The sequence below is a fragment of the Ranitomeya variabilis genome, chromosome 2 (assembly GCF_051348905.1).
Source record: "Ranitomeya variabilis isolate aRanVar5 chromosome 2, aRanVar5.hap1, whole genome shotgun sequence".
NCBI lineage: Eukaryota > Metazoa > Chordata > Amphibia > Anura > Dendrobatidae > Ranitomeya > Ranitomeya variabilis.
The window spans coordinates 251,153,234-251,178,055 of record NC_135233.1 but is presented as its reverse complement, the minus strand read 5'-3'; the positions used below and the strand labels follow the sequence as shown (position 1 = coordinate 251,178,055).

At 46.3% G+C, this 24,822-nt stretch overlaps 1 protein-coding gene across 4 annotated transcripts in view; it reads left to right on the top strand.

Annotated features, from left to right (window-relative positions):
• The first annotated feature begins 244 nt into the window (after positions 1-244).
• The window catches only part of TRAF2 (TNF receptor associated factor 2), a 126,250-nt gene continuing 101,672 nt past the window's right edge, over positions 245-24,822 (top strand). For 3 of the 4 annotated variants that reach the window (XM_077284587.1, XM_077284588.1, XM_077284585.1), the window contains exons 1-2: positions 290-354; positions 13,404-13,478. The gene's annotated coding sequence lies outside the window, so the exon portion shown is untranslated. Of the gene's footprint in view, positions 355-13,403; positions 13,479-24,822 lie in introns of all 4 variants that reach the window. The other variant, XM_077284586.1, reaches the window with a different exon arrangement.

Genomic DNA, 24,822 nt, shown 5'->3' with positions numbered 1-24,822 from the left:
ACCTCAGTGTCCACTTTGATGCCCATTTTTGTGCCAGCCTTCTAAATTTTGTATCTGTTTTTAAGTGTATTCACAAAAGGACACATGACCGCATATTATTATATACTCAGAATGGTTTATTTTTATACAAAAACCTGAAAAAAAACAGAAAATAAAAAATAGCCGAATAAGAAACTGCTGAATAAGAAACCAACTTCAGCCCGAATAAGAAACTGAACGAATAAGAAACCAACTTCAGCATCGTTGACATTTTGAACATTGCGCCTTTTGAAGTCAGTCACGTGCCTCCTGTACTTCCTGTGTCCGCCCTCGGCGTCTGCTCCCTCTCGGTGTCCCTGGTCGCCGCTGTCTGTGGTGAGTTACCGTCTCTTCTCTCCGTCTCTCTCTCTGGAGGCCTCGGTGTTTAGTGCGGGGCTCCCCGGGAGGCTGAGAGGACGGTGCAGGCCGCTACTGTGCGGTACTACAACTCCCAGCCTCTCCTCCTCAGCTGCTCTTTCCTTCTGTGGCAGATTGGTTTCTCTGTTCCTACAGCTCCGTGGTCCTTATTTCCTTATGCTCGTGTGGTACTACAAGTCTCAGCCTGACTGACCCACCCTTGAGTCAGTGGTGTTTTTAATGGTAAATCCGTGACTTGTTCCTGCTGTGAGTTGTAATCACCGATTTACAGTAATAATAAAAAAAACTTTAAAAGATTGTAGGGCATGCTTAGAGTTGTAGTTCCACACCATTGTATAAGGCTAACTTTGTCTTGTTTCTCATGGGAGTTATAGTAGCTTACACACTAGTGTGGAACTACAGCTCTCAGCATTCCCTACAGCCTTTTACAGTTTAGCGTTGTACCTGTGACTACAATTCCCAGCAAGTCCTGGCTAGAAACTGGGACTACAACTCTCACCGTACCCAGAAGCTCTTGGGAAAATGGTCTTTTTTTTTTTAACTTGGAATGAGAACTCCCAGCATCACCCATAAATAGTGACACGCTGAGGGTAGTAGTGGGCACATCATGTGTAACGTGTGAGGGCTCGCTGAGGGTAGTAGTGGGCACATCATGTGTAACGTGTCAGGGCACGCTGAGGGTAGTAGTGGGCACATCATGTGTAACGTGTCAGGGCATGCTGAGGGTAGTGGGCACATCATGTGTAACGTGTCAGGGCACGCTGAGGGTAGTAGTGGGCACATCATGTGTAACGTGTCAGGGCACGCTGAGGGTAGTAGTGGGCACATCATGTGTAACGTGTCAGGGCACGCTGAGGGTAGTAGTGGGCACATCATGTGTAACGTGTGAGGGCACGCTGAGGGTAGTAGTGGGCACATCATGTGTAACGTGTCAGGGCACGCTGAGGGTAGTAGTGGGCACATCATGTGTAACGTGTCAGGGCATGCTGAGGGTAGTGGGCACATCATGTGTAACGTGTCAGGGCACGCTGAGGGTAGTAGTGGGCACATCATGTGTAACGTGTCAGGGCATGCTGAGGGTAGTGGGCACATCATGTGTAACGTGTCAGGGCACGCTGAGGGTAGTAGTGGGCACATCATGTGTAACGTGTCAGGGCATGCTGAGGGTAGTGGGCACATCATGTGTAACGTGTCAGGGCATGCTGAGGGTAGTAGTGGGCACATCATGTGTAACGTGTCAGGGCATGCTGAGGGTAGTAGTGGGCACATCATGTGTAACGTGTGAGGGCACGCTGAGGGTAGTAGTGGGCACATCATGTGTAATGTGTCAGGGCACGCTGAGGGTAGTAGTGGGCACATCATGTGTAACGTGTCAGGGCACGCTGAGGGTAGTAGTGGGCACATCATGTGTAACGTGTGAGGGCACGCTGAGGGTAGTAGTGGGCACATCATGTGTAACGTGTCAGGGCATGCTGAGGGTAGTGGGCACATCATGTGTAACGTGTCAGGGCACGCTGAGGGTAGTAGTGGGCACATCATGTGTAACGTGTCAGGGCATGCTGAGGGTAGTAGTGGGCACATCATGTGTAACGTGTGAGGGCACGCTGAGGGTAGTAGTGGGCACATCATGTGTAACGTGTGAGGGCACGCTGAGGGTAGTAGTGGGCACATCATGTGTAACGTGTCAGGGCACGCTGAGGGTAGTAGTGGGCACATCATGTGTAACGTGTCAGGGCACGCTGAGGGTAGTAGTGGGCACATCATGTGTAACGTGTCAGGGCACGCTGAGGGTAGTAGTGGGCACATCATGTGTAACGTGTCAGGGCACGCTGAGGGTAGTAGTGGGCACATCATGTGTAACGTGTCAGGGCACGCTGAGGGTAGTAGTGGGCACATCATGTGTAACGTGTCAGGGCACGCTGAGGGTAGTAGTGGGCACATCATGTGTAACGTGTCAGGGCACGCTGAGGGTAGTAGTGGGCACATCATGTGTAACGTGTCAGGGCACGCTGAGGGTAGTAGTGGGCACATCATGTGTAACGTGTCAGGGCACGCTGAGGGTAGTAGTCATTGCTTCTCAGAGTTGGGGAAAACCTTCATATAATGGAACATGACGTATGTCTGGACACGCTGGGAGTTATCAGCATGAAGGCTGCAGTCGGTCACAAGCTGATGCTGGGAGTTGTAGTCCCCCCAGCTGGCCATGTAGGGACCTGTGATAAGTGGAGCATTCTGGTTATTGCAGTGCGCCTGTGCGTTATATCAGTGTGACTTGTGGCCTCTGATCTCTGCCGGCTATGATGTGGCATTCAGGGTTGTGCGCAGGATAAAGCCCGGTGGTGAGGGGCTGCTGCTGGGGTCCACACCTGTCAGTATTACATTTCTGGTGGGAAGGAATGAGACTGTAGGTTTAGCAGATCAGTGACACGTCCGACCAGTATTTCAGGTCTGATTCCCGCTTTGGCCTGTCTCCCATATTTGATGCAAGCTTTGCCTCTGCTTCAAGTCTGATAATCCAGAATATCCACTAATCCAGCAACTATCAGATTACATTGGTGCGGGATAAATTATTCTGTGTATGTCTGGGATTTATACCACAGCTAGAGGCGTCTTTGTGCCCCCCGTTCTGCCGTACCCAGCATTTTTCTGCCCCCCTTTCAGCCGTACCCAGCATCTTTGTGCCCCCGTTCGGCCGTACCCAGCGTCTTTGTGCCCCCGTTCGGCCGTATCCAGCATCTTTGTGCCCATCATTAATTTACAAGTAATCTGGGTGCCATCTGTGGACTCACTTGTCTATCGTGTGGCCATTGAAAATGTAACCTCTTCTGCTGCTCCTTTCCTACAGATGCAGCCTTTTTTATTTTTAGGTGCTTTTTTTTACTAATCAGTAGCAAAAAGTCCCTGTTGTGATACCAGGGAGGAGAGTACGGCTTTAAGAGCGCACACAGCCCTATTTACAATGTTGAGAGCTGCTCACTTGGTACTAGGATCTTTTTTTGCGGGGGGGGGGGGGGGGGTGAAGGGGTCGTTGAAAGCTGCCATGCCTGTCTTCAAGATCTTGATCAAGGAAGCAGCACAGTTTTCAGATTCTAAAGGCCCCGTCTCACTAAGCGATTTACCAACGATCACGACCAGCGATACGACCTGGCCGTGATCGTTGGTAAGTCGCTGTGTGGTCGCTGGGGAGCTGTCACACAGACCGCTCTCCCCAGCGACCAACGATCAGGGGAACGACTTCGGCATCGTTGAAACTGTCTTCAACGATGCCGAAGTCCCCCTGCAGCACCCGGGTAACCAGGGTAAACATCGGGTTACTAAGCGCAGGGCCGCGCTTAGTAACCCGATGTTTACCCTGGTTACCAAAAAAAACAAACAGTACATACTCGCCTTTCGGTGTCCCTTGCCGTCTGCTTCCTGCTCTGACTGAGCCGCCGTACACTGAGAGCAGAGCGCAGCGGTGACGTCACTGCTGTGCTCTCACTTCTCACTGTACGGCCGGCAGTCAGTGAGAGCAGGAAGCAGACGGCAAGGGACACCGAAAGGCGAGTATGTACTGTTTGTTTTTTTTGGTAACCAGGGTAAACATCGGATTACTAAGCGCGGCCCTGCGCTTAGTAACCCGATGTTTACCCTGGTTACCAGTGAAGACATCGCTGGATCGGTGTCACACACACCGATTCAGCGATGTCAGCGGGGCCTCAACGACCAAAAAAAGGTCCAGGCCATTCTGACACGACCAGCGATCTCGCAGCAGGGGCCTGATCGCTGGTACGTGTCACACATAGCGAGATCGCTATGGAGGTCGCTGTTGCGTCACAAAACTTGTGACTCAGCAGCGATCTCGCTAGCGATCTCGCTATGTGAGACGGGGCCTTAAGGAAAGTGCCCACAGAAAAATCTCCGCTTTTTACTATGTGCCGTCTTAAAGGGCTAGTCCAGCCAGATACTTAACCCCTTAACGACCGCCGATACGCCTTTTTAAGGCGGCCGCTAAGGGTACTTAAACCACATCGCCGTTAATTAACGGCGCTGTGGAAAAACTGAATAGCGCCCCCCAGAGTCGGATTTTCTCTGGGGTCTCGGTTACCGGGGGTAGCCGAGACCCCAGAGAACATGATTCGGGGTTTTTTTACCGACCCGCGAGTTGCGATTGCCGGTAAATAACCGTTTACCGGCGGTCGCAAAAAAAACAAAACGCGATTTCCCATTTAATTTCTCTGTCCTCCGATGTGATCGCACATCAGAGGACAGAGAAATGGGGTCCCCGATCGCCCCCTGATACTCACCTGTCTCCCCCGGTGCTCCTCGTGGCTCCCGATGGGCGCCGCCATCTTCTTCCGGCAAAAAAATGGCACCCGGGAGATCTTTGGGGTCTCGGCTGCCGGTTTTTACCGACCCCTGTTTTGCTAAAGTTAGGGTTGGGGCTAAATTTAGGGTTAGGGCTGGGGCTAAATTTAGGGTTAGGGCAAGGGTTAGGGTTGGGGCTAAAGTTAGGGTTAGAGTTGGGGCTAAATTTAGGGCTAGGGTTGGGGCTAAAGTTAGGGCTAGGGTTAGAGTTGGGGCTAAATTTAGGGTTGGGGCTAAGGTTAGGGTTGGGGCTAAAGTTAGGGCTAGGGTTGCGGCTAAAGTTAGGGTTAGAGTTGGGATTAGGGTTTGGATTAGGGTTGGCATGCGCAGTGCGCCCGCCGGCCGGCACCCGGGAGATCTTTGGGGTCTCAGCTGCCAAAGAACATTATCGGGGTCGGTTTTTACCGACCCCTGTTTTGCGATCGCCGGTAATTAACTGTTTACCGGCGACCGCAAAAAAAAAACAAAAGAAAAAGATGTGTAATTCTCTGTCCTCTGATGTGATCGCATATCAGAGGACAGAGAAATAGGGGGATTCGGGGACCCTATCATACTTACCGGTGTCCCTGGGTCCTCCTGTGTCCTCTTCTGGCTGCCGGCTTCTTCCTTCTGTAAGAAAATGGCAGGCGCATGCGCAGTGCGCCCGCCATGATCTGCCGGCCGGCAGCTAGAGGAGTTGGGGCTAAATTTAGGGCTAGGGTTGGGGCTAAATTTAGGGTTGGGGCAAAATTTAGGGCTGGGGCTAAATTTAGGGTTAGGGTTAGGGTTGGGGCTAAAGTTAGGGCTATTGTTGGGGCTAAAGTTAGGGCTAGGGTTAGGGTTGGGGCTAAAGTTAGGGTTGGGGCTAAAGTTAGGGTTGGGGCTAAAGTTAGGGTTGGGGCTAAGGTTAGGGTTGGGGCTAAGGTTAGGGTTGGGGCTAAAGTTAGGGTTGGGGCTAAAGTTAGGGTTAGAGTTGGGATTAGGGTTTGGATTAGGGTTGGCATTAGGGTTCCGTTTGGGATTAGGGTTAGGTTTGGGATTAGGGTTAAGGTTAGGGTTGGGAATAAGGGTGTATTGGGATTAGGGTTAGGTTTGAGGTTAGAGTTGAGATTAGGATTAGGGGTGTGTTGGATTTAGGGTTCTGATTAGGTTATGGTTGTTTTGGGGTTAGGGTTGAGATTATCCTTAGGGTTGTGATTAGGATTATGGATCGGGTTGTCATTAGGGTTAGGGGTGTGTTGGGGTTAGGGTTGGAGTTAGATTTGGGGGGTTTCCACTGTTTAGGTTTAGGGGGTCTCTAAACGCCACAGCCAATTTTGCGCTCAAAAAGTCAAATGGTGCTCCCTCCCTTCCGAGCTCTGCCGTGCACCCAAACAGTGGTTTACCCCTACATATGGGGCATCAGCGTACTCCGGATAAATTGGACAACAACTTTTGGGGTCCAATTTCTCCTGTTACCCTTGTGAAAATAAAAACTTGGGGGCTAAAAAATCTTTTTTGTGGGAAAAAAAAAATATTTTTTATTTTCACAACTCTTCATTATAAACTTCTGTGAAGCACTTGGACATTCAAAGTTCTCACCACACATCTAGATAAGTTCCTTGGGACGTCTAGTTTCCAAAATGGGGTCACTTGTGGGGGGTTTCTGCTGTTTAGGTACATGAGGGTCTCTGCAAACGCAACATAATGCCCGCAGACCATTCTATCAAAGTCTGCATTCAAAAATGGCGTTCCTTCCCTTCCGAGCTCTGCCATGCGCTCAAGCAGTGGTCCCCCCCACACATGGGGTATCAGTGTAAGGACAAATTGGACAACAACTTTTGGGGTCCAATTTCTCTTGTTACCCTTGTCAAAATAAAAATTTGGGGGCTTAAAAATCTTTTTTGTGGAAAAAATTTTTTATTTTTATTTTCTCAACTCTGCATTATAAACTTCTGTGAAGCACTTGGGCATTCAAAGTTCTCACCACACATCTAGATAAGTTCCTTGGGGGGTCTAGTTTCCAAAATGGGGTCACTTGTGAGGGGTTTCTACTGTTTAGGTACATCGGGGGCTCTGCAATAAATTTTGGGGTCCAATTTCTCCTGTTACCCTTGTGAAAGCAAAAATGTGGCGGTGAAAAATGATTTTAGTGGAAAAAATGATTTTTTTTTTTATTTTCATGGTTTTACAAGTCTGCATTCCAAGCGGCGCTCCTTCCCTTCCGAGCCCTGATGGGTGCCCAAACAGTGCCCCCACCCACATATGGGGTATCAGCGTACTCAGGACAAACTGGTCAACAGATTTTGGGGTCCAATGTCTCCTGTTACCCTTGAGAAAATAAAAAATTGCAGGCTAAAAAAATAATTTTTGAGGAAAAAAAAAGGATTTTTTATTTTCACGGCTCTACTTTATAAATTTCTGTGAAGGACTTGGGGGTTTAAAGTGCTCACCACACATCTAGATAAGTTCCTTAAGTGGTCTAGTTTCCAAAATGGGGTCACTTGTGGGGGGTTTCCACTGTTTAGGCACATCAGGGGCTCTCCAAACTCGACATGGTGTCCGATCTCAATTCCAGCCAATTCTACATTGAAAAAGTAAACCGGCACTCCTTCTCTTCCAAGCTCTGCGGTGCGCCCAAACAGTGGTTTACCCCCACATATGTATCTGTTTTTACACCTGTGAAAAAAAAAAAAAAAAATGGTTCTGAAGTAAAATGTTTGCAAAAAAAAGTTAAATGTTAATTTTTGCCTTCCACATTGTTTCAGTTCCTGTGAAGCACGTAAAGGGTTAATAAACTTCTTGAATGTGGTTTTGAGCACCTTGAGGGGTGCAGTTTTTAGAATGGTGTCACACTTGGTTATTTTCTATCATATAGACCCCTCAAAATGACTTCAAATGTGATGTGGTCCCTAAAAAAAAAATGGTGTTGAAAAAATGAGAAATTGCTGGACAACTTTTAACCCTTATAACTCCCTAACAAAAAAAAAAAATTTTGTTTCCAAAATTGTGCTGATGTAAAGTAGACATGTGGGAAATGTTATTTATTAACTATTTTTTGTGACATATCTCTCTGACTTAAGGGGATAAAAATACAAAGTTTGAAAATTGCAAAATTTTAATTTTTTTTGCCATATTTCTGTTTTTTTTTCATAAATAATCGCAAGTAATATCGAAGAAATGTTACCACTAACATGAAGTACAATATGTCACGAAAAAACAATCTCAGAATCTGCAGGATCCGTTGAAGCGTTCCAGAGTTATAACCTCATAAAGTGACAGTGGTCAGAATTGTAAAAATTGGCCTGGTCATTAAGTACCAAATTGGCTCTGTTACTAAGGGGTTAAAGGGCTTGCCTCAATTGAGTTTACCCTGGATTGTGGAATTTTCGATTAAATGTCCAAATAGTTGGAAATGAGTTAATATAATTATTTTTTTCCTATTCATGCTGTGTCAGCGTCAGCAGTGACTCTGCATGTCTGACATGTGACTGCTGAAGACTGATTGGCTGCAGCGGTTATATAAATCATTGTAAGACCAGTTCTATGTCCTTTGAGTTTGGCCTGCTCCAGTTCTAAGATCACTTCTTGCAGTCGGTGAGTAGGAAACATTGATTGGACATACGTGATAAACCAAATGACCCCCACAGAAGTAAGAAGCGCCTTCTCTTCAATTTTATCTTAAGAACCTCATGTGCATATTGGGCGGAGTGGTACATATTGCAGAACATATCCTTTCTGTTTGGTTGTTTTTTTTTTTGTTTTTTTTTTTGTATGATCGACACAAGAAAATAGAAATGTGACATGGCGGCGCCATTTGTGTGTCTAGGAGATCTATTGGATTGGACCACCCCCATTTCTGATAAAGGAGTCCCTGAAAAGTACAAAACGGTCTCCAACTCCTAGAGTCTGATATTTCTCATTAAGTTTAGATCTTTAAGATATAAAATTCCCCCCCCCCCTCCCCCCGCTGCATGTGAATTTTGCCATTTTATTATAGCGCTATAGAAGCCCATCAACCAAAGTCTACTGTGTTAGCACTGATCACTATCTAGGGTCTATGGCGGCCTCTCCCCAGGCACGTTGGGAACAGCAGGATTGGGCAAGTTGAATTTTTCTCTACTTGATCCAGTTGATTATTGATCTGTCCAGCCAGAAGTTTGTTTTCCCCTTTGCATTGGATAGGAGCTGATTGTTAAATTGCCAAAACAGGGGAGACCCTTCTACTCCTCATTTTCCCATGACTGCAGCCGAGGAGATAGTAAGGAGGGTTGTGGTAGCTTTTGCTGCCCCTGCATCGCACTGATCAGGAGCTTATCTATGATATGACATTTTCTGCTGCTTAGAATGATGTTTGTCTGTTTTCTGATGGTTTTCTCTTACTCAAAGAAAAACTCTGCACTCGGGGGTTGAGCAATAGAATAGTGAAAATTGTATTTAGGCAATCCAACTGCAACATGCATTTGACATTTCGGTCCTCGATTCCAGACCTTCATCAGAAAGCAACAGATTGCTATGAATGGGGCAGTTTCAGGAGATGTGGAGCAATGGAATTGTGACCATAGTCACACGTGCAGAAAGGCGTAATCGGACTGAAACGTCAAATATATATTGTATAAATAAAAATGTTACTGATCTATTGCTCAGCCTCCAAGTGCCCAGTTTTTCTTAACTTATGTTTACATACTGGATCTTAATTCAACCCCGCTACTCTAAGGGAGTGACATATAGTACTGTGAATATTACTCAATATTACTGTCATGTTTGTCACAGATGAAAAAATGGAACAAGATAGTATTACAGTCAGCCTCTCTATAGCCTTATAACAGGGAGCAATAGATCTCCCTTAAGGGGCTATGTAGGTAGGAGTGCATGCGGCTTTGCAGGATTTCTGTTGGTTAGTGAAACAGAGGAAGTTGTGTAACTGCTGACTGATCATTTACTGCTGGTAGAGGCCTGTGACTTCTGCGTTTTGTGTTGCTCCCTGTACAGACTGAGGGTATGTGCACACGTTGCGGATTTCTTGCAGAAATTTCCTGAAGAAAACCGGAAATTTTCTGCAAGAAATCCGCATTTTTTTTTTCGCGTTTTTTTTAGCATTCTGCAAGCGTAATTAGCTTGCAGAATGCTAAAGTTTTCCAAGCGATCTGTAGCATCGCTTGGAAAACTGACTGACAAGTTGGTCACACTTGTCAAACATACTGTTTGACAAGTGTGACCAACTTTTTACTATAGATGCAGCTTATGCCGCATCTATAGTAAAAGATAGAATGTTTAAAAATAATAAAAAAAAATAAAAAAATGCTTATACTCACCCAGACATCTCCTCACCGGCGTCCGTTCCTCTTCCTATAGCTGGTCTGTGCGCACAGGACCTTCCGTGACGTCACGGTCACGTGAGCGGTCACATGACCGCTCACGACCAATCACAGGACAGTGACGTCATCGGCAAGGTCCTTCAGCGTACATCAGCTACAGGAACCGAAGCGACAGCATGCAGTGGAGGCGGGAAGACATCGAGGGTGAGTATAGGACTATTTTTTATTTTAATTCTTATTTTTTGACCACTTATATGGTGCCCAGTGCGTGGAGGAGAGTCTCCTCTCCTCCACCCTGGGTACCAACCGCACATAATCTGCTTACTTCCCGCATCGTGGGCACAGCCCCGTGCGGGAAGTAAGCAGATCAATGGACCCCTAGGTGTGCGGAATCCCCGCAATTCTGCATTTTAAATGAACATGTTGCTTTTTTTTCCGCGATGCGATTTTTTTGCGGAAAAAAAGGCTACATTTGCACAAAAAATGCGGAATACACTTAAAATAATAGGAGGCATATGTAAGCGTTTTTTTCGCGTTTTTATCACGTTTTTATAGCGAAAAAACGCGAAAAAAACGCGAAAAATACTTAACGTGTGCACATGGCCTTAAGGTTAGTAACCCCGGTATTTGTCCTGCCCCTGGCTGTGTCAGGTGAAGCAATGGTTTCCGGAGTGATTGGGGTATATACTGGCAGGTGCACGAGGCTGGATTTAGCTCCGTTTTGTTTGGAGTCGTGTTAGGGTTTCCATAGAGGTTGTAGTGATGTGTTCGCCTTGCATGTATGCTGCTCCACCACCACAGTGCATGTACCGTGGGTACGGAAAGTATTCAGACCCCTTGAAATTGTTCACTCTTTGTTTCATTGCAGCCATTTGGTAAATTCAAAAAAGTTCTTTTTTTTTTCTCATTAATGTACACTCTGCACCCCATCTTGACTGACAGAAATGTAGTCATTTTTGCAATTTTATTAAAGAAAAACTGAAATATCCATGGTCATAAGTATTCAGACCCTTTGCTCAGTATTGAGTAGACGCACCCGTTTGAGCTAGTACAGCCACGAGTCTTCTTGGGAATGATACAAGTTTTTCACACCTGGATTTGGGGATCCTCTTTCATTCTTCCTTGCAGATCCTCTCCAGTTCCGTCAGGTTGGATGGTGAACGTTGGTGGACAGCCATTTTCAGGTCTCTCCAGAGATGCTTAATTGGGTTTAGGTCAGGGCTCTGGCTGGGCTAGTCAAGAATGGTCTCAGAGTTGTTCTGAAGCCACTCCTTTGTTATTTTAGCTGTGTGCTTAGGGTCATTGTCTTGTTGGAAGGTGAAGGTCCAGAGCACTCTGGAGGAGGCTTTCATCCAGGATATCTCTGTACTTGGCTGCATTCATGTTTCCTTCAATGACAACCAGTCGTCCTGTCCCTGCAGCTGAAATACACGACCATAGCATGATGCTGCCACCACCATGTTTCACTGTTGGGATTGTATTGGGCAGGTGATGAGCAGTGCCTGGTTTTCTCCACACACCCCGCTTAGAATTATCACCAAGAAGGTCTATCTTCGTCTCATCAGACCAGAGGATCTTATTTCTCATAGTCTGGGAGTCCTTCATGTGTTTTTTTTAGCAAACTCTATGCGGACTTTCATATGTCTTGCACTGGGGAGAGGCTTCCATCGGGCCACTCTGCCATAAAGGCCCGACTGGTGGAGGGCTGCAGTGATAGTTGATTTTGTGGAACTTTCTCCCATCTACCTACTGTATCTCTGGAGCTCAGCCACAGTGATCTTGGGTTTCTTCTTTACCTCTCTCATCAAGGCTCTTCTCCCACGATTGGTCAGTTTGGCTGGACGGCCAGGTCTAGGAAGACTTCTGGTGGTCCCAAACTACTTCCATAAGGATTATGGAGGCCACTGTGCTCTTAGGAACTTTGAGTACTACAGAAATTCTGTTGTAACCTTGGCCAGATCTGCGCCTTGCTAAAATTCTGTCTCTGAGCTCCTTGGCCAGTTCCTTTGACCTCATGATTTTTATTTAGTCTGACATGCACTGTGAGCTGTAAGGTCTTATATAGACAGGTGTGTGCCTTTCCAAATCATTTCATATCAGTTTAATTATCACACAGCTGGACTCGAATGAAGAAGTAGACCCATCTCAAGGAGGATCACAAGGAAATGGACAGCATGTGACTTAAATATGAGTGTCTGAGCAAAGGGTCTGAATACTTATGACCATGTGATATTTCAGTTTTTCTTTTTTATTAAGTTTGCAAATATTTCAACATTTCTGTTTTTTTCAGTCAAGATGGGGTTCAGAGTGTACATTAATGAGAAAAAAAATGAACTTTTCTGAATTTACCAAATGGCTGCAATGAAACAGAGTGAAAAATTTAAAGGGGTCTGAAAACTTTCTGTATCCACTGTATGTCGTGCCGCCCCCCGTCCTGTATCCTGTACTTATTATCATAGCGTCGTAGCTTGAGCAGTGTCCTGGAGGAAACAGAGATGGTTCCTCATTTCCCCTACAGAAATGTGTTCTAACTCGATGAGTACATTTATTGATATTGGTAACAAGTGGCCACTAACAGCCCTTTTTATAAGGCTACTTTCACACTAGCGTTAACTGCATTCCGTCACAATGCGTCGTTTTGCCGAAAAAACGCATCCTGCAAAAGTGTTTGCAGGATGCGTTTTTTCACCATTGATTAACATTAAGCGACGCATTGTGACGGATTGCCACACGTCACACCCGTCGTGCGACGGATGCGTCGTGCAGTGGCGGACCGTCGGGAGCAAAAAACGTTGCTTGCAACGTTTTTTGCTCCGTCGTAAACGTCTTTTCCGACCGCGCATGCGCGGCCGGAACTCTGCCCCCACCTCCCCGCACCTCACAATGGGGCAGCGGATGCGCTGGAAAAATGCATCCGCTGCCCCCGTTGTGCGGCGGAGACAACGCTAGCGCCGGGAACGTCGGCCCGACGCACAGCGACGGGCCAAGCCCAACGCTAGTGTGAAAGTAGCCTAACTCGCCACAGTGACAGAATTTTCAAAATGTGGGAAAAAATGTAAAAAAAAAAAAAAAAAGATCCAATTTATTATTTTGTGATCAGGTAGACTGCTCCTTCGCTGCCTGTAAGTCCGGGAGAAAGACTGCTATATCCTGTGCAAGAGTCTACTAAGTATTCACCCACCAGCTGCCTGTGGTTCACCCCAAACCTGGCGTGACCATGCATGTTATACATGATGCCCGTCTGAGCTATCCACTTTGTGGCTTTTTATTTACCATAGTGTCCAAACCTTGGATCACGTAGACACATGGTTTGATTCCTGCTTTGATCTTCATCTCCAACCATGTCATTGGTGAAAAACACTTTTTTTTTTTTTTTTTTCACAGGTATGAACAGGGGTCTGTCAGAGGAACTCACGCCCAATAAGGCATCAAAAATGCTCATTTTAGCCAGAAATTAAGGTAATCATGGATATTTGTTTAAATAAGGGAGCAGGAGTAGTCGAAGTACGAGCATGACTGACGTGGCCACCAGCATAGCTGGGCGTTTGTATTGTGTCCTCCATTAAGGCTGACTGTTCATCTCGTCCAAGAAGTCGCCTGGAGGAAATTGTGACATTTCTGCCTCTGGAGTGTAGTGACTGAGGGTTAGAACAGGTAGAGAAGTCACTTATGGAATCGAAATTCCGCAATGTAAAAGATTAACTGATATGGAGCAGGAAGACTTCAGAAGTGTGCAGAACACTGACTGAAACTTAGTGTCGCTGTCAGAGGTAACATCGTCCTGCTGTGACTGAGACTAGTGCCATAGTCATCTTTTCTTTTAACATACATTTATTTTTATTTTTTTACAACAATGTTAATTAAATTATCGCCCTTCCTATCTAGGACATAATAAAATTGCTAGGTAGGCACACATCCAAAAAGCCAGGCCTCGGTAGTGGTTTTGTATCTGTGTGTACAGGTGTTAAATTGGACTAGTAAAAAATAACACCAATGCCAAAAAGAGGCATGCACAGTTAAATGTCTGGATTTTTATTTTTGTAGATTTTCTTTTCCCCAACAATTTAGTCCTTCGCAGCTTTCAAATAGGACATGAGGTACGTGCACATCCAAAAAGCCAGCGACTGCAGTTCGGCGCTGTGTTGATGCGACGTTGTGCGGGTGTGAAATTTGACTAGTTAAACAGATGAGCAATAAAATAGCAGTCTGTGACACGCACGTTGTGAGGTAGTCACTCGCAGTTAAAAAGGCGTTTTCCTTTATATTCTTCTATCATTATTATTACCTCCCGCAACAATAAGGATTGAAGATGAAATGCAAGAACTCGGTAAAGTCGTTTGCGACAAGCCCACTTTCTTGACGCCTAGCGTGGTTTTTTTTCATCTTTAAGAAATATTTTTGCTGGCTTACTGCTGCTTTCTTGTGCATGAAGGACAAAGGAAAAAAAAGTGTGTAATTCAAATGCAGGAGGACAAATGCTCCCCCTTCCTCCACCAGATGACTGATCAATCCTGTCCGGCACGGCTCCTGTCTTACTCCCTTTATCAAATGAATAGTTGAATGATTCACAGACTACTGCACTCATCATCTTCACTGCTGCAGTATATGTAAAATATTACAGGGCTTTCTCTTCCTATCTCTTGCTGTGCTTCGAGCTGTGGCATACCGTCAATATTCTAAAATCACCCTAAAAATGTTGGAGAGCATGTTTATGAATCAGTCCCTTATGAGAAAAAGGGCTGAACCCTCATATCAAGCTTCCCATTGGGGGTCCTACATTGGAAGCCCTGATGTCTGCTGTGTAGCTACTGACGCCGGGTCTATTGACATGGCAGACCTGTGCCTGGGAGCTCCTGTGTCCGCATACTTATATACCAGCAGAGCTTACAGTTTTTCTTGCATGTAGCAGTTGGATCATATTATTATCGTGTTCTTTTCCTGCAATTTTTTTGCAAAAAATATGGATTGACAGTGACACAAGGTTATTCCGAATGACGCAGAGCCGCTTTTCTTTCCTCTCCCATGACCTTGTGTTTCCCCAGTTGTGTGATGTCCTTGTGACTCTAATCAGATGAGTATGTACTGGAGGAGAGTCTTCATTCTTCATGTGGACGTTTTATATATTGGGGAGAAGAGGGTCTTGGACCTGGGGAGCAGCATGTGTGCGTTTTAGGGTAAAGCTGGACATGTGTGATTTTTGACTGCTCGGAGCTCACTACGTCTGTCCTCACCATGAGTTATTGTCATAGGATTAGCATTTTTTCCATACAGGAAGCTAAGGAGGAGTGCTGGAAAATATTAGGGCAGCTGTTATTCCCTCACTGGCCATAATACAGAGAGAACCTGTAGTTCTGGACTGAGCTTTCACTCATGGTTCATGGGTAAAATCTGCATTCGGTGAAGACAGATTTTCCGTTACTGATAGAGATGGCAGTTGCTGTTTAGAAGACTCTGTCGAGGAGCGGCGAAGGGAGATGCAGATGTTCTCTTCTCCATAGAAGTTTATGAGCACCAACCGCCATCAACATCTCAGGAATCAGAAGGTTGTATTCACTGCAGAGACATTTTACCCATGAATTCAGAATGACAACTCAATCTTGGAAGAGACAGAAACAGATTCCTCTGATAATATCTATTACATAGTTTCATGTTCTCACAAGTACTATAGTAATCTATAGTAATTAAAACGATGATTACGGTACTTTTTAAAGGATGTTTTGGGGTTTAAAATTTTTGGTCAAAGTCCTCTGACTACTTAATAAATAAATAAATAAATGAAACGATACTTGTCCTCACCCAACCCCCGCATGTTCTGTTAGGATGCGTACTCGGTCCACACCGATCTGTTTTCTGGTCCTGTCCTCGGCATATAAAAAGATGGCAACTCCGCCAATCACTACTGGTGGCAGTGGTTTGTTGAGGGGGCATTTCTATATTGAAAATTGGCCCCTGAAGCGGGGACACAGCGCATTACAATAGGACCTGGGGGGGGATTGTTAGGGGAGAGTTTACTTCTTTATTCAGTAAGTTTTTCACTTAAAGGAGCCTATCACCAGGTTCCCTGGATCTTGACTGCAAACTCCACCGTCTGTTTCCTAATGATCCGTTCCTTACAGCCCTGGAGATTGAACTTTATACATCGCTCTCCTTGGTGATATGGGTGGACTCCAGCGCTTGCTGTGACCCTGCTGCCCCATCCGCTCTGCCATTAATTGATGGGCTGGGTTACTGGGATCACTGCAAGTGCCAAGCTTGGTACTGCGGGGCTATGCTTTTCTATATATATATAATTGTCTAAGGGGTACTTCCGTCCTGTCTGTCGGCAACTTCCGTCACGGTTATTCATTCGCTGATTGGTCTCACCAGCTGCCTGTCATGACTGCCGCGACCAATCAGCGACGGGCACAGTCCTATTAGTCCCTCCCTACTCCCCTGCAGTCAGTGTCGGGCGGCCGCTCCATACTCCCTGCAGTCACGGCTCACACAGGGTTAATGCCAGCGGTAACGGACCGCATAATGCCGCGGGTAACTCACTCCGTTACCGCCGCTATTAACCCTGTGTGACCCAGTTCTTACTATTGACGCTGCCTATGCAGCATCAATAATAAAAGGATCTAATGTTAAAAATAATAAAAAAAATAAATAAATCATTATATACTCACCATCCGCCGCCTTTCCCACTCCTTGCCACCCTCTGGTAACCGCTCTGTGCAAGCGGCACGTTCCGGTAGCAAGGATCGTATGGCAGAAGCATGGCATGTGACCGCGACGTCATCACACCCTGGGACCGGAAGCTGCCGCCTGTACCGTGCACAGGCGACAGAACTACAAGTATGGTGAGTATGTTAGAACTACAAGGGGCCCTCGGATCGGAAGGTGAGTATGTTTATTTTTTATTTTTTAACCTGTGACATACGTCGCTGAGCAATATACTACGTGGCTCTGTGCTGTATACTACGTCGCTGTGCAATATACTACGTCGCTGGGCAATATACTACGTAGCTAGGCAATATACTACGTGGCTGGCCAATATAGTACGTGGCTCTGTGCTGTATACTACGTCGCTGGGCAATATACTACGTGGCTCTGTGCTGTATACTACGTCACTTGGCAATATAGTACGTCACTGGGCAATATACTACGTGGCTCTGTGCTGTATACTACGTCACTGGGCAATATACTACGTGGCTCTGTGTTGTATACTACGTCATTGGGCAATATACTACGTCACTGGGCAATATATTACGTGGCTCTGTGCTGTATACTACGTTACTGGGCAATATACTACGTCACTGGGCAATATACTACGTCACTGGGCAATATACTACGTGGCTGTGCAATATACTACGTCGCTGTGCAATATACTACGTGGCTCTGTGCTATACACTACGTGGCTGAGCAATATACTACGTGGCTGGGCAATATACTACGTGGCTGGGCAATATACTACGTGGCTGGGCAATATACTACGTGGCTGGGCAATATACTACGTGGCTGGGCAATATACTACGTGGCTCTGTGCTGTAGACTACGTCGCTGGGCAATATACTACGTGGCTCTGTGCTATACACTACGTGGCTGAGCAATATACTACGTGGCTGGGCAATATACTACGTGGCTGGGCAATATACTACGTGGCTGGGCAATATACTACGTGGCTGGGCAATATACTACGTGGCTCTGTGCTGTAGACTACGTCGCTGGGCAATATACTACGTCGCTGGGCAATATACTCGGTGGGCTGGGCAATATACTATGTGTACATACATATTCTAGAATACCCGATGCGTTAGAATCGGGCCACCATCTAGTCTCTTATAACCAGGGAAAGCACTGTATAACGGTAATTTCTCTGGGTGTGAAGGGCTGTAAGGAGCGCATCTTTGGGATCCTAATTAAGTGACACAGAAAGTGGTGGCAGCCGCTGAGATCTGGGAAATCTGATGAAGACCCTGTTAAGTTGTGTAGTGTCAGCCTGCAATTCTCTGCACAGCCTGGAGTCCTGCGGTGTCGCTATTGAGGGCAAAACCACGACGGACACTAAACCAGTCCTACAGCACAGCTGCCTCTCTTGAGCATTGGTTTCCACAGGTCGGACCCCTACCTATAATAAAGTAGTGACATTTCCTAGCAATGGATCACAAGTTTATTAGAAGAAACTTCTTCATCTTTAGGTTCTCAAAGAAGCAGGAAAGTCACAGCAGCCATATAAAAGCTGTAGAGCCCTCATCTACACACAGTCCCCCATGCTTTGCAGAGAAACGCGTAGTTTATGCTCTGTGGTCCTGATGGAGTAAAGGACATAACATTCATACAACTCTCATTAACCCTGTAATACTGTAGGACATCACCACGTAACATGCCTGCTTGTAGAGTATTATTTATCGGCATATCGCTTTGTCACTTTTCAGTTTTTTCATTTTTTTCATTCTCTTGCAGATTGGCTGCTTATTTAAAGGGATGTGACAGTTATTCCAGGAAGTGTTGACATTCCCGTATCACATGGAGGCAGATTATTATACATCTGAAAAATGTGTAGATGGGATATTCAATATTTGTATATATTGTATATCCCAACTCCATTCTGCAGAATCAGAAGACCTTCATGATAAAGAGCCGGACTCTCTGCTCACTCAGCATACCATCGGTTGGAGACGAGCTAAAGCCCTTTTGAGTAATCGGACAAGGTGTTATCTCAGCATGCTCGAGTGCAGAGCATTTTCGGAGTTCTCTAATGCTATGTTTGAGTCACTGTGGCACATGCAACACATGCAGGGGTTACCTAACAAACAGGCAATTATGTGTTGCGGCTGTCGAACAGCCGCGAGATGTGCAACCACGGTGACGCAAACATAGTATTCGAGAATGCCAAAGATGCTCTGCACTCGAGCATGCTCAGATAACACCTTATCCCAGCACGCTCGCTCATCACTAATGATGAGACCTCACTCACGAGGCTTTGTGACAGCTCCATACACCTGTATAATAGATGGAGGCAACACTGCACCTCCGAGCTGTCGCAATGCCGTTATGTACACAGCCGTGGGGACGTCGGGGTCAGCATTGAAGCTCTAGCCTAGAAAAACTTTCTGGCTATTTGCACATTTTCCATGGCTTTTATTTTAGATGGTTGCAGAAGTGCACACACCCCTACAATGAATTGCATGATTTCACACAGTTCTGAAGAAGCTATTTCAGAAATGCACTTTGGTACGTGGTGTGTGATCATGGAGGCTATTAATAAGTAAATGTCAGTGGGTGAGGCCAGAGTGTTCATTTTTATAGTGTTTGTTCATGATGACTTGGAGATCCAGCCCAGGATATAGGACCTACACTGGACTGTATATAGGGGGTCCTAACCAGGTCTGTTAGTAATGCTCATCACATGTGTTGTAGTGAGGGAGGCCGATGTGACCAGCACGGGATGTATAACATCAGAATAAAGGGTCTGCTTCGTTTTTCCTGGTAATGGTACTCCCTTTGTGGACTGGTATTGCAGCTTAGCCACACTTTAGGCGCTGTGTGAACCCAACATTACGTATTAATGATCCATAGACTGGGACTTTCTTCTTGTTGTCGGTACAAACATTGTCCTGGATACAAAACAAACCGTAGTTACCTGTCATCCATCACATGAGCAGAAAGCACAACAGGATCCGGTCCGATCTGCCTACTGTAGATGTGCTGGTCTATGTGACTGTAGGTGCCCCCCCACGCTGGCGCTGACCCGGGGGGAGGTATTGGGTTGCACCAATGAGCAGGAGAAGGTGCAGGCTTTATAGTAGAATATTGCTGACGTGCCCACAGATTTTTTTGTCACTTTTTTTTCTGACTCTCCACACTCATGCTCGCTCTTTTTGGCCAAGTGTGCATATGTTTTCAGTATGGAGACTGATGTAATGGTGGGTGGGAACAGTTAGGTTACCCACATACCAATAAACGATCACTTGTAACAGCGAACAATATTCACCGGTCTCTCCTCGGATTGAAATTGCTGATAACAGAGAGTAGTAGCTGCTTAGCAGCCTTGCCAGACATAATGGCCAATTTCAACCATATTTGCATTGTGACCCTGTCCTGTATGACCCCATGAGCTGTCGGGATTTCCTGGTAATATTATTTGCAACTTCACATCCTCTTGTGAAACTTCCTTTTCTTTTATCCTATGAGTTTGTCTCATTCCCGGCCAGCAATATCTTCCTCATTCATTGCCAGTGAGACATCTGCAGCCTCCACATGGGTCTATCAAAGGTTTTGCTGCTTGTTCTCCGTAGGGGACACATACTTTATATGTAGAAGTCTGTCTTTAAAAAAAAAAAAAAAGGTTGGTTCGGTTTATCGGTTTCCTTTGATGTCACCTGTTGTGAATCTGGATCTGCCAGCATGTAGGCAAATGGTGCGGCACAGCGTGGACCATCAGACGTCCAGCAGGTTTACTCTGAATTCACACAGCCATGATTCGCAGCCTCGTACGGACTGCAGTGACCGCGCCAACTACAAGTCAAATAAATGTCTCGTAGGCAAATATAAGAGCATTAAGGCCCCACACACAATAGATCGCTGTTGGCTGAACACTCCTGTGTTTTCTATGAAAGGAGCACAAAAGGATCGGCCGCTGGAAATCCAACATGCCGCTTCCTTCTTTGCCCCGACATCAGATGTCAGGGACGAGTCGTGAGACCCCCATAGACATCAGACTGTTGGCCACCTTTACAGGAGCTCCGCTGTCAGGATAAGCATTGTGGTTCATACATAGACCGCAAAATAAAGAGGTGTGAATTCAGCCTTACTATAGTCTACCTCACAAATATGTCCGCTCATAGAGGACCCCCTGTCATTGCCAGGCCCCAAACAAACAGATTAGATATTTGAATCCAGACTGCCCATGATTGGCAGCTACGCCACTTCTACAGGGAGAGCTGTCAATCACTGATCAAGCCCGCCCAGTGTTTTATGCCATAAAATCCATCCCCCTGTCTGATTCTTTTCTCAAAAACTATATCAATCTTTAGCTCCTCCTGGTGTGTAATATGATGCTGGCAGATTGCTTTGCATTTCCCAGCCTACCAGGTCCTTCTACGAATGGCTAGGAATGATGGATCTTACTATATTCCTATTATTATGTTCCCAGTGGTCAGAAACAGTGGCCCATATTGGAGCGGGAATGTCAAGAGCTGCGCTGTCTGCAATGATTTGCCTTTATCTTAGTTTATGTAAGTAAAGCTTTATAGCCGGCACATGGGGAGCTGGCTGCAGAGTGAGAACCTGCAGGTGTAAGACCAGGGCTCTGATACTACCACAGCTTTCCCACTGCTCAGGTCAGTGCAGTGAGCGCACTGCATGCTATTGCACTGTAACCCTCTGCTCTGGTCACTGCAGAGAGCGCACTGCATGCTATTGCACTGTAACCCTCTGCTCTGGTCACTGCAGAGAGCGCACTGCATGCTGTTGCACAGTTCAGGTCACTGCAGAGAGCGCACTGCATGCTGTTGCACGGTTCAGGACACTGCAGAGAGCGCACTGCATGCTATTGCACTGTAACCCTCTGCTCTGGTCACTGCATAGAGCGCACTGCATGCTGTTGCACGGTTCAGGACACTGCAGAGAGCGCACTGCATGCTATTGCACTGTAACCCTCTGCTCTGGTCGCTGCAGAGAGCGCACTGCATGCTATTGCACTGTAACCCTCTGCTCTGGTCGCTGCAGAGAGCGCACTGCATGCTGTTGCACGGTTCAGGTCACTGCAGAGAGCGCACTGCATGCTATTGCACTGTAACCCTCTGCTCTGGTCACTGCATAGAGCGCACTGCATGCTGTTGCACGGTTCAGGACACTGCAGAGAGCGCACTGCATGCTATTCCACTGTAACCCTCTGCTCTGGTCGCTGCAGAGAGCGCACTGCATGCTGTTGCACGGTTCAGGTCACTGCAGAGAGCGCACTGCATGCTGTTGCACGGTTCAGGTCACTGCAGAGAGCGCACTGCATGCTATTGCACTGTAACCCTCTGCTCTGGTCACTGCAGAGAGCGCACTGCATGCTGTTGCATGTTTCAGGTCACTGCAGAGAGCGCACTGCATGCTATTGCACTGTAACCCTCTGCTCTGGTCACTGCAGAGAGCGCACTGCATGCTGTTGCACGGTTCAGGACACTGCAGAGAGCGCACTGCATGCTATTGCACTGTAACCCTCTGCTCTGGTCACTGCAGAGAGCGCACTGCATGGTATTGCCCTGTAGCTCACTAGCCCTCTGCCCAGGTCAATGCAGAGAGCGCACTGCATGGTATTGCCCTGTAGCTCACTATCCCTCTGCTTGGCTGAGTGCAGTCTCTTTTGTGCCAGAGATGTTACTAGCGCTTAAATTTAAAGTATTCATAGGTGGAGGTCTTATTTTTTGCCGTATTGAATAAAATAGCAGGATAGGCAATTTCTTGCAATGGTTTGTAGAAAAAAACAAACAAAACCCCTATACCGTGTGATATCTACAATGGGAGCCTATGGTAGAGTGGTCATTCTTTCAGAACGTTCCTTCACCTTCTAATGAAGGTCGATGGAGCTAAGGGTCCTTGGAGTTGTGTGATGGCATATTTTTGCGGGACAAGACGACATTTTTATTTATGCCATTTTGGGATAGATATGATGTTTTGATCTCTTGTTACAGCATTTTTTTTGTGGAATTGCAGCAACCATAAAAACGTTAATCTTGATTTTTTTTTTTTTTCCGTTTACGGTGTTTACTGATTGGGTTAATCATTTTTATATTTTGATAGGACTTTCTGAACCAGACAATACCACATATCAAATTATTATTATTTTTTTTTTATATATCTTTATTTTTAATGGGACAGAAGGATCAGTGATTTGAACTTCTTTACTTCTTACTGTTATTGTTAGCCCCCTTAGGGGACTTGAAGCTGCGATCGTCTGATCGATTGTGCGATATGCAGCGCTGCGACAACATTGCTGCACATAGCAAAAATCACGGTCTCCTTTGATGCCCGTCCACAGGTAGGGTTTCAGAGGAGCTCTGTAATGACGAACACCAGGGGTCGTCAGCTCACTCCCAGCAGCCATAGGAGCCCATCGGCGACCCGCGATCAAATCACAGATGCACGGATGGGCACATGGAATGACGCGCACTCATGCTGGCGTGTGTTAAATATCACTGTCAGGGATTGACCGCTCCATTTAACGGCCTAACAATCGTTGGGGGCAGGTCCTGGCTGTAACACAAAGCCCATGACCTGCCGTATGGGCTGGGCTCACACACTGAGCCCGCTGTATACACCTGTTTGACTTGCCTTGACTTACATGTACAGAGGATATCGTGAAGGGGTTAATCATATAATATGGGCACTGTCAGGTGGAGAAGAAAGTGTAAGGCTATGTTCATATGCAGAGCATTTTTTATGAAAATGTAAGGGTATGTGCACACGTTGCAGATTTGCTGCGGATCTGCGGCATGTTTTTCCGCGCAGAAACGCTGCAGATCCGCAAGTGATTTACAGTACAATGTAAATCCGTGGGGAAAAAAAATGCTGTGCTAATGGTGCGGAAAAATCTGCATGGAAAACGCAGCAGATTAAAAAAAGGACCATGTCACTTCTTTTTGCGGATCTGCAGCATTTCTACACCCATTGACTTCCATTGTCAGGCCAATCCGCAGCAAACCCGCAGATGTAAAAGATCTGCAGATGTGCCTGCGAGAAATGCTGCAGATCGTGAGGGGGAAGAGTGTAGGCGGAGACTGTGTGTGCAGAGATGTGCAGGTGTTTGTGTGTTTCTGTTTGGGTCTGCGGGGCTGTGCCAGGGTCTGCGGGGCTGTGTCGGGGTCTGCGGGCCTGTGTGTGCGGGGCTGTGTGTAGGCAGGCATCGTCCTATGGGACTACTAGTCCCATCCGGCTATGTCTGCTACAGCGACAGCTAGCCGGATGATGGGACAGTATAGTCCCATCATCCGGCTACTGTGTTCAAATGTACAAAAAAAAATAAAAAAATAAATTTAACCCTCAGTGATAACACTGCATAAGCCATTGTCTCCTGTCAGTGTGTCACTGGAGGCCTATAGAGCAGTGACATCACCCGATGTCACTGTTCTATAAGGGAGATCGTCGTGGGACACTGGTTATTAATTGGACTGCATCGGACAGGGAGTATACGGTTGGTTTATTTTTTGCAGGTGATCGATGGTGGTTGTAAGTATGGTGAAATTAAAAATATTAAAATACTTTTTTCTGGCTTTGTCTTTTTTTCAACTCTTTCACTACTATAGGATTAATAATGGATAGGTGTCTTATTGACTCCTCTCCATTACTAACTGGGCTTAATATCACCTTACAATCAAAGCTGACATTAACCCCCTATTACCCCACTTGCCACCACTACAGGGCAGTGAGAAGAGAGGCTACGTGCCGGAATTGGTGCATCCTACAGATACAACTATAGGATTAGTAATGGATAGGTGTCTTATTGACGCTTCTCCATTACTAAGCCAGGCTTGATGTCACGTTACAATACTAGGGCGACATCAACCCCACAACTATTACCCCACTTGCCACCGCTACAGGGCAAGTGGGAAGAAAGAGGCGAAGTGCCGGAATTGGCACATCTTAGAGAAGTGCCATTTCTGGGGTGGCTGGGAGCTGGTATTTGTAGGCAGGGGGGGGGGGGGTGCAATATCCATGGCCCCTCCCTAGGCTATGAATATCAGCCAGCCCGCAGCTGTCTGCATAGCCTTTCTGGCTATAAATTACAGGGGGACCCCACGCCATTTTTTTTTTTTATTTTTATTTTTTTTGGGGGGGG